Here is a 14,050-nt window from a genome sequence, read left to right as displayed (position 1 = left end):
AATTGACTCTTACAGTGGTGGGTGACGTGAAGCCTGATTCTCTGCTATGATATGAAGACTGATTCTCTGCTGACATGAAGCCAGATTGTCTGTTACGGGACCTTTCTCCTCTGCCTGGGTTCTGGGCCTAAATTTATGAAAATTGACTCTTACAGTGGTGGGTGACGTGAAGCCTGATTCTCTGCTATGATATGAAGACTGATTCTCTGCTGACATGAAGCCAGATTGTCTGTTACGGGACCTTTCTCCTCTGCCTGGGTTCTGGGCCTAAATTTATGAAAATTGACTCTTACAGTGGTGGGTGACGTGAAGCCTGATTCTCTGCTATGATATGAAGACTGATTCTCTGCTGACATGAAGCCAGATTCTCTGTTACGGGACCTCTCTCCTCTGCCTGGGTGCTGGGCCTAAATTTATGACAATGGACTGTTGCAGTGGTGGCTGACGTGAAGCCTGATTCTCTGCTATGACATGCAGACTGATTCTCTGCTGACATGAAGCCAGATTCTCTGTTACGGGACCTCTCTCCTCTGCCTGTGTGTGTGCTGGGCCTAAATATATGCCAATGGACTGTTGCAGTGGTGGCTGACGTGAAGCCTCATTCTCTGCTATGACATGCAGACTAATTCTCTGCTGACATGAAGACAGATTCTCTGTTACGGGACCTCTCTCCTCTGCCTGGGTGCCGGGGCCTAAATATCTGAGAATGGACTGTTCCAGTGGTGGGTGACGGGAAGCCAGATTCTCTGCTATGGAACCTCTCTCCAATTGATTTTGGTTAATTTTTATTTATTTAATTTTTATTTTAATTCATTTCCCTATCCACATTTGTTTGCAGGGGATTTACCTACATGTTGCTGCCTTTTGCAGCCCTCTAGCTCTTTCCTGGGCTGTTTTACAGCCTTTTTAGTGCCGAAAAGTTCGGGTCCCCATTGACTTCAATGGGGTTCGGGTTCGGGACGAAGTTCGGATCGGGTTCGGATCCCGAACCCGAACATTTCCGGGATGTTCGGCCGAACTTCTCGAACCCGAACATCCAGGTGTTCGCTCAACTCTAGTTAAGATCAGAAGAGTAGGGTGGGTGGAGAATAGAGTGCGTGGGCTTGTAGGCTAGTTTATAAGAAGGGGAGGTGACCGGCGCCATTTTAGAGGCAGTTAGTGGAGGAGCAAACTCAGGCACTCACCCATCATGCAGGCGGTGGAGCTGATCATGCATCACGCCAGACCTGCAGGGGATGACGAAGTGAGGTCACAGTTATGGGCAATCGAGGGTACTCACTATATTTGAAGAACCCTGGGCAGGCGCGTGGCAGTGAAGGAGAGGTAGACACAGTTCCTCTGGGGCACGCTCTGTAGATAGGGACCAGGCCTGATGGTAGTTGAGGTGCCCTGGATGTTACAGGTATTTTGTGTGCCTGGGGCAAGGTCCCTGTGGTATTCGTGACGCCAGTGCCTTTGGACGGTGGCACGCCGGTTGGTGGTTGGAATGATGAAGGTACACACGTATGCAGTGAACCAAACGTAAACTTTACTGGACAATCCAACTTTGTACAGCAGGGAGTAGTACAGTCTTTATCTTACAGTTCCACAAAAGAGGCTTATTCACAAGTATGGCAGGCAATAGTCATGCAAGTTACACTGAGGGTAAATTCCACAAGCACTAGGCAGCAGGTTGTACTTTTCCCAGAATCACTGTACACTGTCCTTTATAGAACTCCTGCTCTGGCTTTATATCTCCCAAGGCCCGGATGCCTAAAAGGGTGGCTTATATCCTTGGTTACTTTCTTCCTCAGGTATTATACTGCTTGCTATGATTCCTAAGTTCCTCTGCCCATCAGGGTCACTTTGCTTACCCTGGGTCGCCTCCTCCTATCAGGTGGATCACTGTTGGTTTCTCCCAGGAGGTTGAATCCTGCAACTGGGGTATCTCTTCAGAGCTAACTTAGGCTCTCTTGTTCTCAGGCAGGCTGGAGCTTCTCAACAGCCTCCTGGACATCACTAGCAGCCAGGGCTATCCAGCTGCATGTCAGGAGCAGGCTTCTTAACCTGTGCCTTCTCAGACTCCTAACTCTGCACTACCTCTCCCTGTCTGGGCCTGGACATTTATACTAGGGGCTCCCTATCTCCCTCTAGTGTCTGGGATGTCTAACTACACCCAACTAGGCCTGCTGCTGCATTAGACAGGGGTACATTGCATATAACAACACATTTAAACATACATTAAATGCAGAATTAAATATGACATTTCTGTTCCTTGTGAGTAGGAGTAACGCGCACACCAATTGACCCTTGTGTAGTGCCCACCCATACCTAGTGGGACACTACAATCATGCAGCAGTTGCGGGCAGCGGCGGAGGCTCGGGGACCCGAGTGGCTGCAGGAGCAGGTGTCCGGCCTGCTCCGGGGGGCGGCGGTGAGTACAGCTAGCTCACCGCCACGTGCGAGACGGCCGCGGCGGGTACGGCCGCCGGCGCGCCTTAGTCCTGATGTGACCCCCAGGGCTCGGCGCCGGGTGCGTAGCCCCTCCGGGGACCCTCCGCGACCGGGAGCTGGCAGGGTGTCTGTGGCCAGTGCCTCCCGGAGCGGGAGGAATCCAAATGCACGGCGGGGCCCGGTTTCAGGTGGTGGGATCCCTCCCCCGCCTCCTGCATCACGAGACGTGGGCGCGGGACCTGGTGCGGCGGGTGCCCCTAGTCCTGGGGAGGCCGCTCGGCGGGGGAGCCTGTCAGTTGGAGACGCGGCTGTGCGCTTGGAGCAGGCGGGGGTGCACAGGCCGCAGGAGACGAGCAGCCAGCATGGCGGTGGCTCCGCCCACAGTGGAGGTTCGTTCCAGGACGCATCCAGCCGGCCGGCTGGGATGTCGGTGGTGACGAGTGAAGAGTCCCTGGACAGAAGAGAGGAGGGTGAGAGTGTGCCAGACGACCATCAGGAGGCAGGATCTTCGGCTGCGGGGTTCACAGCCCCCCGGCAGCCAGGTGAGGGGGTTGGGGGGTCATTTAATCCATGGGCGGGTTGCCCGGGGGGGCTGGGTGGTTTGCAGGGGGACCTGGGAAGAGGTTTGGGGCAGTTTTTTCAGAGTTTGGCGGGGTGGATGTCGGGTATGGGTTCGGCTGGAGTTTCCCCGGTGCAGGCGTGGGGGATGGGGGCCGGGGGGGCTAGGGGCCCGGGTGAGGTGGCTGGCAGGGTGTGTGATTCGGTGTCGGTGCAGACTCAGGTGGGGGGGAGGCGGATAGGCAATCGTTGGATGATGGGGCGCGTGGCGAGGTATACGTGTGTTTTGAGGGGCCACTGGGGGCGCACTTGAAACAGGAGGTGCGGGAGAGGATTTGGAAGGGGGAATATATAGAGATATTTTCCCTGCTCCCTTTGGAGAGGTTTAATTTGGATAAGTTGAAAAAGGATGAGGGGAAGAAGGAGGAGGATGAAAAACGGAGGTTTCGGCTGATCCCGCGGACATTTTCGAATTGGCTTCAGGCCTTTGCTATTTTGGCCAGCGTGATTGGGGAACGGAAGCCTGAATGTTGTTCCTCTCTTTTTTGTTATATGGATGCGATTGGGGAGGCTTGGCGGGTGTATGGGGGGACTGGCTGGCTGCGTTATGACGAGCAGTTTTGGCAGAGGATGGCGGTTCGGAAGGGCGTCCGGTGGGATCATAAGGATATTGGGTTGTGGATGCGGGTGATGGCTCCTGTGCGCGCGGGGCAGCCCTTTCGGAGTGAGTCGGGGGGATCTGGGCAGTCGGCGTTCTCGGTCGCCTCCGCAAAAGGGCTCTGTTTCCTCTTTAATAAGGGCAATTGTAGATTTGGGTCGAAGTGTAGATTCAAGCACGAGTGTTCAGGGTGTGGGGGTTCCCATGGGGCCAACAGGTGTTTTAAGGGTAACAGACAGAGGGGTGGGGAGGCGGCTGGAAAAGGGGCTGACTCCGGTGCGGGTGGAAAGGATGGAGCCCTATTTAAGTAGGTATCCCGAGCAGGGGGTGGCGGCGTTCTTGAGGGACGGGTTTACTAAGGGGTTTTCTATTCCATCGACACCGTTGCCGGTGGTTATGAGACGGAGGAATCTTCGCTCGGCATTGGAACACCCGGGGGTGGTGGCTGACAAGTTGGCCAAGGAAGTTGCTTTGGGGAGGATGGGCGGTCCGTTTTTGTAGCTTCCGCTGGCTGGTCTGCGGGTATCTCCTTTGGGTCTTGTACCTAAGAAGGAGCCGAATAAGTTTCGGCTCATTCATCATTTGTCGTATCCGAAGGGGGCGTCGGTCAATGAAGGTATTGATCCAGAACTCTGTTCGGTGGCGTATACTTCATTTGATGCGGCTGTGGGGTGGGTGCAGAAGTTGGGGGTAGGGACGTTGTTGGCTAAGACTGACATTGAGGCGGCGTTCCGGCTACTGCCTGTGAATCCAGACAGTTTGCATTTGTTGGGGTGCTACTGGGATGGTCATTACTTTGTGGATCGGTGCCTGCCGATGGGGTGTTCCGTGTCTTGTGCCTATTTTGAAGCTTTTAGTTCATTTTTGGAGTGGGTGGTTAAGGACGTTTCGGGTTGTTCATCCATCATTCATTACTTGGATGATTTTCTTTGTTTGGGCCCGGCCGGGTCTAGGGTTTGTTCGGTGTTGTTGAGCACGTTGGAGTCGGTTTTTGGGAGGTTCGGGGTTCCGTTGGCGGAGGAGAAGACGGTGGGTCCTACGTCGGAGTTGAGCTTTCTGGGCATTGTGATTAACACGGTCAGTATGCAGTGCCGTTTGCCAGAGGAAAAGGTGCAGGATCTGCGGCGGTTGGTTGAGCTGGCGCGGAACGCGGTGAAGATTAGGCTGAAGGATTTGCAGTCTTTGTTGGGCAAGCTCAATTTTGCGTGTAGGATTATGCCAATGGGGAGAATTTTTTGTCGGCGGTTGGCGGGGGCTACGGCGGGTGTTACGGCCCCGCATCATTTTGTTCGTTTGGGTAGGGAACTTAAGAGGGATTTGGCGGTTTGGGCGGAATTTTTGCAGCAGTTTAATGGGCGGACGTTGGTTTTGGGGGAGGTGGTGGACGATTTCGATTTTGATTTGTTTTCAGATGCGGCGGGGGGTTCGGGTTTTGGGGTGTATTGTCATGGGCAGTGGTGTGCGGGGAGTTGGCCGATCTCTTGGGTGGAGCGGGGTTGGGTTAGGAACCTGGCGTTGTTGGAGCTTTTCCCAATTGTGCTCGCTGTGGTTTTGTGGGGGGATTGTTTTAGGAATAGAAAGATTAGATTCCATTGTGATAATTTGGGGGTGGTGCAGGCTATTAATGGCTTGACGGCTTCGTCGCCGCCCGTAGTTCGCTTGTTGCAACATTTGGTGTTGGTTTGTTTATCTTTGAATGCTTGGATTGTTGCTGTTCATGTGCCTGGTGTGTTTAATGGTATTGGGGATGCCCTTTCTCGTTCGCAGTGGGAGCGGTTTCGGCAGTTGGCGCCGGGAGCGGACGGCGAGGGGTTGGCGTGCCCGGATTCCATGTGGGAATTGTTGGAGGTACCATAGGACGGTTGCTGCAGGACTCGATGAGTGCGGGGACGTGGGTGGCTTACGGTAAAGCGTGGAATGAATGGCAGAGGTGGTGTGAGGAGTTGGGGGTGTTGGTGGATGAGGGGGAGATCCCTCTGTTGTTGTTTTTGGGGCATGTGAAGGAGCAGGGGTGGTCTGTTGCGAAGATGAATAGGTGGACGGCGGGGCTTGCGTTTGGTTTCAGGTTGAGGGGGTTGCCGGATGTGACGAAGACTTTTTGGGTGAAGCAGGTGTTGAGGGGTTGGAGGCGTGGGACGCGGGTGGATGATCGTAGGAGGCCGGTCTCTTTTGAATTGTTGCTGAAATTGGGTGTGCAGTTGGAAGGGTGTTGTCGCTCGGTTTGGGAGGTGAAGCTGTTCAAGGTTGCGTTTTCCTTAGCATTCTTTGGGGCGTTTCGTTTAGGGGAGTTGGTGTGTGATAGCGTTCGGTCTGTCGGTGGGGGGTTGCTGCAGGAGGATGTCGTGTTGTCGGGTGACAGGGTGGTTATCAGGATTCGTAGGTCAAAGACGGACAGGGAAGGTAGGGGCAGCTATGTCCGTTTGTTTGAGGTCCCGGGCTGTGTGATGTGCCCGGTGCAGTGCTTGCGGGAGTATGAGGTGAGGGGTGTGGCGACGGCGGGTCCACTGCTTCGGCATGAGGACGGGTCATATCTGTCTCGATATCAGTTCGTGGCTGTGTTCAAGCGTTGCCTGCGGGAGCTGGGCGTGGCGGCAGGGGATTTTACTGGGCATTCGTTCCGGATAGGTGGCGCTACTGAGGCAGCTAGAGCCGGGATGAGCGATGAGGTGATTAAGAGGATTGGGAGATGGGAATCGGTGAGGTTTAGGTCTTATGTGAGGGTGGGGTTGTTGGATTGATGATGCTTGTTGCTGATGGAGTCTTGTGTTTTCTTTGTTATATCTTTCAGGTGGTAGGCCCGAGTTGGTGTGGATACTCGGACACTCCTTTGTGTTTTGGGGGGCGCTGAGGGCGGACGTTCATCCGGATGGACGGCAGTTGGGGTTCGATAGGGATGTTGCCGTGGTTCGTTGGATTGGGGTAAGGGGTATGTTGTGGCGGGGGGTTATGACGGAGGTTCACCGTTACGTGCGGCTTGGTAGCCCCCCGGACGTATTGGTGTTACATGTTGGTGGAAATGACTTGGGGGGGTAGGCCGGTTAGGGAGTTGATTAGGGATGTAAAGTTTGATTTGTTGCGTTTATGGTCTTTGTTCCCGGCCATGGTGACAGTTTGGTCGGACATTGTGCCGCGCCAGGTGTGGCGTGGGGCGAGGTCGGTGGACCGTCTTAACAAAGCGAGGATTAAGGTCAATAGGTTGTTGGGAAAATTCATGGCGCGGAACGGGGCGGTGGCAGTGCGTCATGTGGATCTGGAGCCCGGTGTGGGGGCATTTTGGAGAGCGGATGGGGTGCATTTAAATGCTGTGGGGATTGATATGTGGTCGCTTGGGTTGCAAGAGGGGATTGAGAGGGCTCTGAGGTCGTGGAGGAACGCGCAAGCCTGAGGGAGGTTGTCAGTTTGCGCGTCGTTGGCGGTGGGAGGTCCTCGAAGTTGGCGGTACGGATACTTCGGGAGAATGGGAGGGCCTCAATGGTGGGGCTGGACTCCCATGGTTGGACGGTTGGCTGGTGAAAAAGGCGTCCGTCAGTTGGTCTCCGAGCTGGTGTTTTACGGCTGGAGGCAAGATGGATGGGGCCTGTGTGGTGAGTTGTGATAACGAGTCTGGGGCTTCAAGGACCTCCCTCGTCAGGGAATAAACAACTGTAATTTTTGTTTGTTTATGTTATGTATTTATTAATAAACGGCTGCTGTGGCCATTTAAATCCAAACTGGTCTCAGTGAGTTATTGTTAAGTGGGAAAGGAATAAAGGGGGCTTGGAGTGGAATGTTGAGAGGCCCACGAGGAATGGACAATACCCTTCTCAAGTGAGGCCGTACTGGGGACGCAGTTGAGGGCAGGCCGACATGATAGGGTTTGGCCTGAGTGGGCCGGCAGTGTAGGGGTTAAGATCAGAAGAGTAGGGTGGGTGGAGAATAGAGTGGGTGGGCTTGTAGGCTAGTTTATAAGAAGGGGAGGTGACCGGCGCCATTTTAGAGGCAGTTAGTGGAGGAGCAAACTCCCGCCCTCCCGCCCTTGTGGCATTGGGGTAGGGGAGGGGGCGTTTTCTGGGCTTTGTGGGGGTGTTTGGGTTGATGTGATTGTTGGGGTTTGGTGGGTGTGGTTGGTGTGTTCGTATGTCTTTGTTGTCGTGGCAGTCGTTGGCGGTGGGAGGTCCTCGAAGTTGGTGGTACGGATACTTCGGGAGAATGGGAGGGCCTCAATGGTGGGGCTGGACTCCCATGGTTGGACGGTTGGCTGGTGAAAAAGGCGTCCGTCAGTTGGTCTCCGAGCTGGTGTTTTACGGCTGGAGGCAAGATGGATGGGGCCTGTGTGGTGAGTTGTGATAACGAGTCTGGGGCTTCAAGGACCTCCCTCGTCAGGGAATAAACAACTGTAATTTTTGTTTGTTTATGTTATGTATTTATTAATAAACGGCTGCTGTGGCCATTTAAATCCAAACTGGTCTCAGTGAGTTATTGTTAAGTGGGAAAGGAATAAAGGGGGCTTGGAGGGGAATGTTGAGAGGCCCACGAGGAATGGACAATACCCTTCTCATGTATAGCTGAGTTTTTGGGAGCAAGTTGAATTTCCGTATGTTCAGTGACCGAGAAATCTACGGAGCGTCCTGTGGACATGCTATTCCTGTTTAAGTGGTACTGTCTCTGTAAGAAAGGATTTCGGCTTACTCACTGTACGCTGAAGCCTATGAAGCCACATGCATGTATGATGGCAGACAGCTCTACGCTTTCTTGCAGACTGTGTGTAGTAGACATGCAAAGACTGTAGATTTAGGCTTCATTTTGACTATTCTGCCACAGATGTACATTAGAGAAGTCTCTGACTGGTTCTGAATGGTAATCTCTGTACAAGCAATGGTAGACAGCTGAACTCACTAATATCCCTTAGTCGTGGTACCAGTTGTATGTGAAGATCCAGTGAGGAGGAAACAATGGAGATGCTTTGGTAATTTATTGAGTTTACCTTGAGCAAAGACATATAAAGGACATTAGAGAGGATATTAGAGGTCATAGCGAAATGCTCTCACCAGCTCTGAGTCTGCTGCAGAAAAGAAAGAAACAGGACCAGAACAAACAGGCTATGATGTCACCAAAAGGGAGGAGTAGACAGAGGGCAAAGGCAATGGGATTTATATAATACATTCAGGAAACCTATAACAAGAATGACCACAGGGTTGCAGCATTACGTAACATGGTAATGAAATGATAACACAAATACAGTAATAAATCTTAAAGGGAACCTGTCACCGGGATTTTCTGTATAGAGCTGAGGACATGGGTTGCAAGATGGCCGCTAGCACATCCGCAATACCCAGTCCCCATAGCTCTGTGTGCTTTTATTGTGTAAAAAAACGATTTGATAAATATGCAAATTAACCTGAGATGAGTCCTGTCCCTGACTTATCTCATGTACAGGACACATCTCGGGTTAGTTTGCATATGTATCAAATCTTTTTTTTTTTACACAATAAAAGCACACAGAGCTATGGGGACTGGGTATTGCGGATGTGCTAGCGGCCATCTAGCAACCCATGTCCTCAGCTCTATACACAAAATCCCGGTGACAGATTCCCTTTAAATGGAAGAAATAAATGTTGGAATAGCACAGCCATACAGAATAGTCGCCAAAGTGCTCCCAAAAGTCCCACCAATAGTAATAATTCTCTCCCAGAGTGCCCTCATTAGTAATAGAGCCCCCTACAGTGTCCCCAATAGAAATAATGTTTCCCAAGAGTGCCCCATTAGTAACCATGCCATCCATACCCAATAACATTAATGCCCCACAGTACCCCCAGTAGTAATAATTCAGTTATAATGGCCTTTGTAGTGCTGCCAGTATTCATAATGTCCCTCCTGTTGTGCTCCCAGTATTTATAATGCTGCCCTGCAGTGCACCAGTATTTATAGTGCTTCCCCCATGGTGCACCAATTATTTATATTGCCCCCTGTATGTTTAATGTATTATAATGCCCAATCTGAAGTGTTGGCACTGTGGTGGCAGTGCACCATTAGGTGCGGCTCTAGCTTGGCACTGCTCTTGCTGCTCCTACCACTGCTCTCCCTGCTGTCAGTAGCCAACTGGCATGCCTTGCAGTGGAACAGCTGCAACTACCAGTGGTTGCAGCCCAGAGGGAGGCCTCTGGAGTGTTGGCTGCCAGGAAGAGGAGGACCACTGCTGCAGCTCGGACCTTCATGTGTAGTTAGAGGGGAGGTATAGATTTATTTGGGTATCCTATATGTGTAGGGTATATTATTATTATTAGCAAGTTCTGTATGTGTGGGGGGTATATTATTATTGAGGTGTCCTGTATATGTGGGGGTTATTATTAGTATATATTATATTGGGCATGTTATTTATTACATGGGGGAGTTTATTAGTGGAGTTTCCTGTATATTATATTGTGTGTGTGGGACGGTATTATTATTGGGGAGTCCTATATATGTGTGGGCATTACTATTATTGGGATGTCTTGTATATAGTGACGGATGAACATTCTCAAATGTTCGCGAACCGTGCGTTTGTGGTGGGCCCCATTCACTGGCAGGTGAACCTGAAAAACCTTCAGGTCACATTTGCAACCACCAAATACTTACTAGAAGTGCGCAAAAATTCCCACAAAAAAATATGTATTTTAATCAGGGGCCAATTTTCTGCGTCTTAAAGGGAAACTCTCAAAAATGTGCCCTGCTAGAGCCTACATTTTTTTTATTTCCTATCGGTTTGATGTATACAAATGTGCAGCACTCCACATTTTTGTATCCTGCAGTCCATAAAAAAAAATAACATTTCTACCATGGAACTGTATAGTGAACAGACGCCCACTGTACGGCATCAGTCTGAGGCATCTGTTAATGCATACATTTTTGGTATTCATTAAATGGATGGCAAAAATAGGATGTGAACCCAGCCCTAGTGTCATAATAAGCACCAGTACACAGCGGAGCAGCGTGGCGGAGAGGGGAGGCCGCCATGTACTGACAGGGCGCTACCTGGTCCTGGTGGTCAGGGATGAGGACTGTGTTTCCCTAGGATCATTTTTCTACTGGGAAATACAGGGCACAGTATAATACACTAGAATCTATATAATATAAAGATATTAGCCCCGAATAATAATACAATTAGGTGGTCATTTATTATATAGAAATACGTCTATGTTGTGGGAGTTTTGAGGCCACATTTCTTTAGGTATCTGCAGCTGAGACATGCCCTTCGAGCTCAGATCTGGGCTCTTAAGGGACAAGTGTCTTCGTATCCACTCATTGGGGTTTTTAGAACACAAGGACCGAGGGGAATGATTTCCGCCATTTATACACATCTGCTCAATCTCAAAATCTCAGCTTCTCCATTAGGCGCGGAATGTAAATGGAGAGGGAATATACCCACATTGACGGATGAAGAATGGAGCGGGGCTCTTGAAGCCCCAATAGCTGTATCTCCATCCCTCACTAACAGACTGATACAGTGGCGTACACACAATCCATGGGGCCCCGGTGCGAAACTGATCTATGGGGCCCCCTCCCCGTCGCCCCCCCCCCAACCTGCCTCCTAGCCCCCCCCCCCCACTACCTCCCCTACCAGTGGTGTAACTATAGTGTTATGGGCCACAGTGCAAACATTTTTTCAAAGAACCGGCAGATTTTTTTTACTAAGGGCTCTTTCCGTGCGGCTAATCCGCGGCGTGACTGAGTGCCAAGCCCCATTCTAGACAGCAGAGACACGGAGCAGTGACATGATTGACTGTGATCTTTTTACTACAAAATCACGGTGACAACTTTATGTCTCTGTGATTTTGTAGTAAAGAGATCACAGAGAGGCACGGAGCATTATCAGTCATGTTAATGCTCTGTGTCTCTGCTGTCCGGAACGGGGCTTGGCTCTCATTTACGCAGCGGATTTCTCGCACGGGATCCGCTTGTGTTAAAGAGCCCTAAGCCCAATGCATGGCTACACTCACCTAGTCCTAATAAAATCTGGTCCTACCTCATCCAGGGTGTCGCTGGCGTCGGCGTGATGTCCGCTGGATCCAGAACAAGGTCCCTGTGGTGAGAAAAAAAGAATAATCACATAAGGAAGGGATGGTGACTGCCCCTGTGAAATCACCAGCTGGCCTATAAGACTGAGCCATGCCAATGTGTAGCAGGGTAATCTAGGACATTTCCCCTAAGTGCAACCACACGGTACTAATGCCCACCTTGTGGCCCCTCACAGTAGTTATGCCCACCTTTGTTCCCATCACAGTAATTATGCCCAGATATGTGCCCCCTCATAGTAGTTATGCCAAATATGTGTCCCCTTACAGTAGTAATGCCAGATTATGTGCCCCCTCACAGTATTAATGCCAGACTATGTGCCCCTCACCTAGTAACGCCAGATTATATGCCCCTTACAGTAGTAATGCCAGACTATGTGCCCCTCACCTAGTAACGCCAGATTATATGCCCCTTACAGTAGTAATGCCAGATTATGTGCCCCTCACAGTATTTATGCCCAGTTATGTGCCCCCTCAAAGTAAATATGCCCACATATGTGCCCCCTCAGAGTGGTTATGCCAGATTACGTGTCCTCTCACAGTAATAATGCCAGATTATGTGCCCCTTCACAGTATTTATGCCCGGTTATGTGCCCCCTCAAAGTAAATTTGCCCAGATATGTGTCCCCTCAGAGTGGTTATGCCAGATTATGTGCCCCTCACATTAGATATGCTCACATATGTGCCCCTCACATTGGTTATGCCAGATTAGGCTCCTTTCACACTAGCGTTCGTCGGTCCGCTCGTGAGCTCCGTTTGAAGGAGCTCACGAGCGGACCCGAACGCCTACGTCCAGCCCTGATGCAGTCTGAATGGAGCGGATCCGCTCAGACTGCATCAGTCTGGCGGCGTTCAGCCTCCGCTCCGCTCGCCTCCGCACGGACAGGCGGACAGCTGAACGCTGCTTGCAGTGTTCAGCTGTCCGCCTGGCCGTGCGGAGGCGAGCGGATCCTTTCAGACTTACAATGTAAGTCAATGGGAACGGATCCGCTTGAAGATGACACAATATGGCTCAATCTTCAAGCGGATCCGTCCCCCATTGACTTTACATTGAAAGTCTGAACGGATCCGTTTAGGCTGCTTTCACACTTAGAATTTTTTCTAAGTTATTAATGCAGACGGATCCGTACTGAACGGAGCCTCCGTCTGCATTAATATGATCGGATCCGTTCAGAACGGATCCGATCGAACGCTAGTGTGAAAGTAGCCTTACATGCCCCGTCACAGTAGTTATGCCTTCATATGTGCCCCCTCATAGTTATGCCTTTATATGTGCCCCCTCACAGTAGTTATGCCACATTAGGTGCCCCCTCAAATTAGTTATGGCAGATTAGGTGCCCCTCAGTAGAGATGCCAACTTTTGTGCCCCCTCACTCTAGTTGTTCCCATCAATCCCCCCCCCCCTCTGCCCCTCTGCCCCCTGCCCCTCTGCCCCCTGCCCCTCTGCCCCTCTGCCCCTCTGCCTCTCTGCCCCTTTGCCCCCCTGCCCCCAGTCTGCAGCATTAGAAAAAAAAATTCTTACATACTTACCTTCTTCCCTGAGGAGAGTAGGCAGCTTGCCAGGTTTTTAGGTCTCCTCCCACAGTGACAGGCAGCAGCGCGATCTGGGGCCAGCAGGGGGAGCTCCTGAGCTCTGAAGATCAGTGAAGCAGGGAGCAGAGAGGTTTCCCTGCTTCACTATAGAAACGGAACTGCCGGCCCTGTGTGTGTGAGTGCGTGCCCCCCCCCTCCCTTACTTGACCCTCCGGCCCCCCCACCCCCCATATTATACATGTAATGGTGGCATGGAGCGCCCTCATGTGGGGCCCGAAATTGCCACTGTACTTCATGCCGGGCCCCACCAGAGCGCTCCATTACATCTGAGTACAGCGGGAGCCCTGCCAGCGGCCTGGGGGGGGGGTCCACAGGCGGCCGGGCCCCCTGGAGTGCCGGGCCCGGTCGCAACTGCGACCCCTGCGACCCAGGTATGTACGCCACTGGACTGATACAACTCTTTATATTGCATAGGTGTTACCTCACCCCGACCAGGCTTTTCAAAATGGGTAGGAGGCCACACACAGGATGCCACAGATGCGCACAGTTGAATGCGGATTTTTGGCATCTGATGTGGGACTGTAGTTACATTCAGTCATTCTGGAGGGAGGTAGTAGATATCATTTCTTCCCTGATTCCAGATAACTTAGAAGTTTGCCCCAAGCTCTGCCTTTTGGGAATTATTGAAGAGGATTCAAGATCACGCTATACTCTTACATTTATCAGGGAAGCCCTTTTCCTAGCTAGGAAAGCTATCGCTCTTAAATGGATGGCGGACAGACCCCCTACGGTTAATCAATGGAAAGCCCTTGTTAACAATATCATCCCCTTTGAGAAG

This window comes from Bufo gargarizans, chromosome 6 (assembly GCF_014858855.1).
Source record: "Bufo gargarizans isolate SCDJY-AF-19 chromosome 6, ASM1485885v1, whole genome shotgun sequence".
NCBI classification, from domain to species: Eukaryota; Metazoa; Chordata; class Amphibia; order Anura; family Bufonidae; genus Bufo; species Bufo gargarizans.
The sequence above is the reverse complement of the archived record's forward strand: the minus strand, read 5'-3'. Positions refer to the sequence as shown.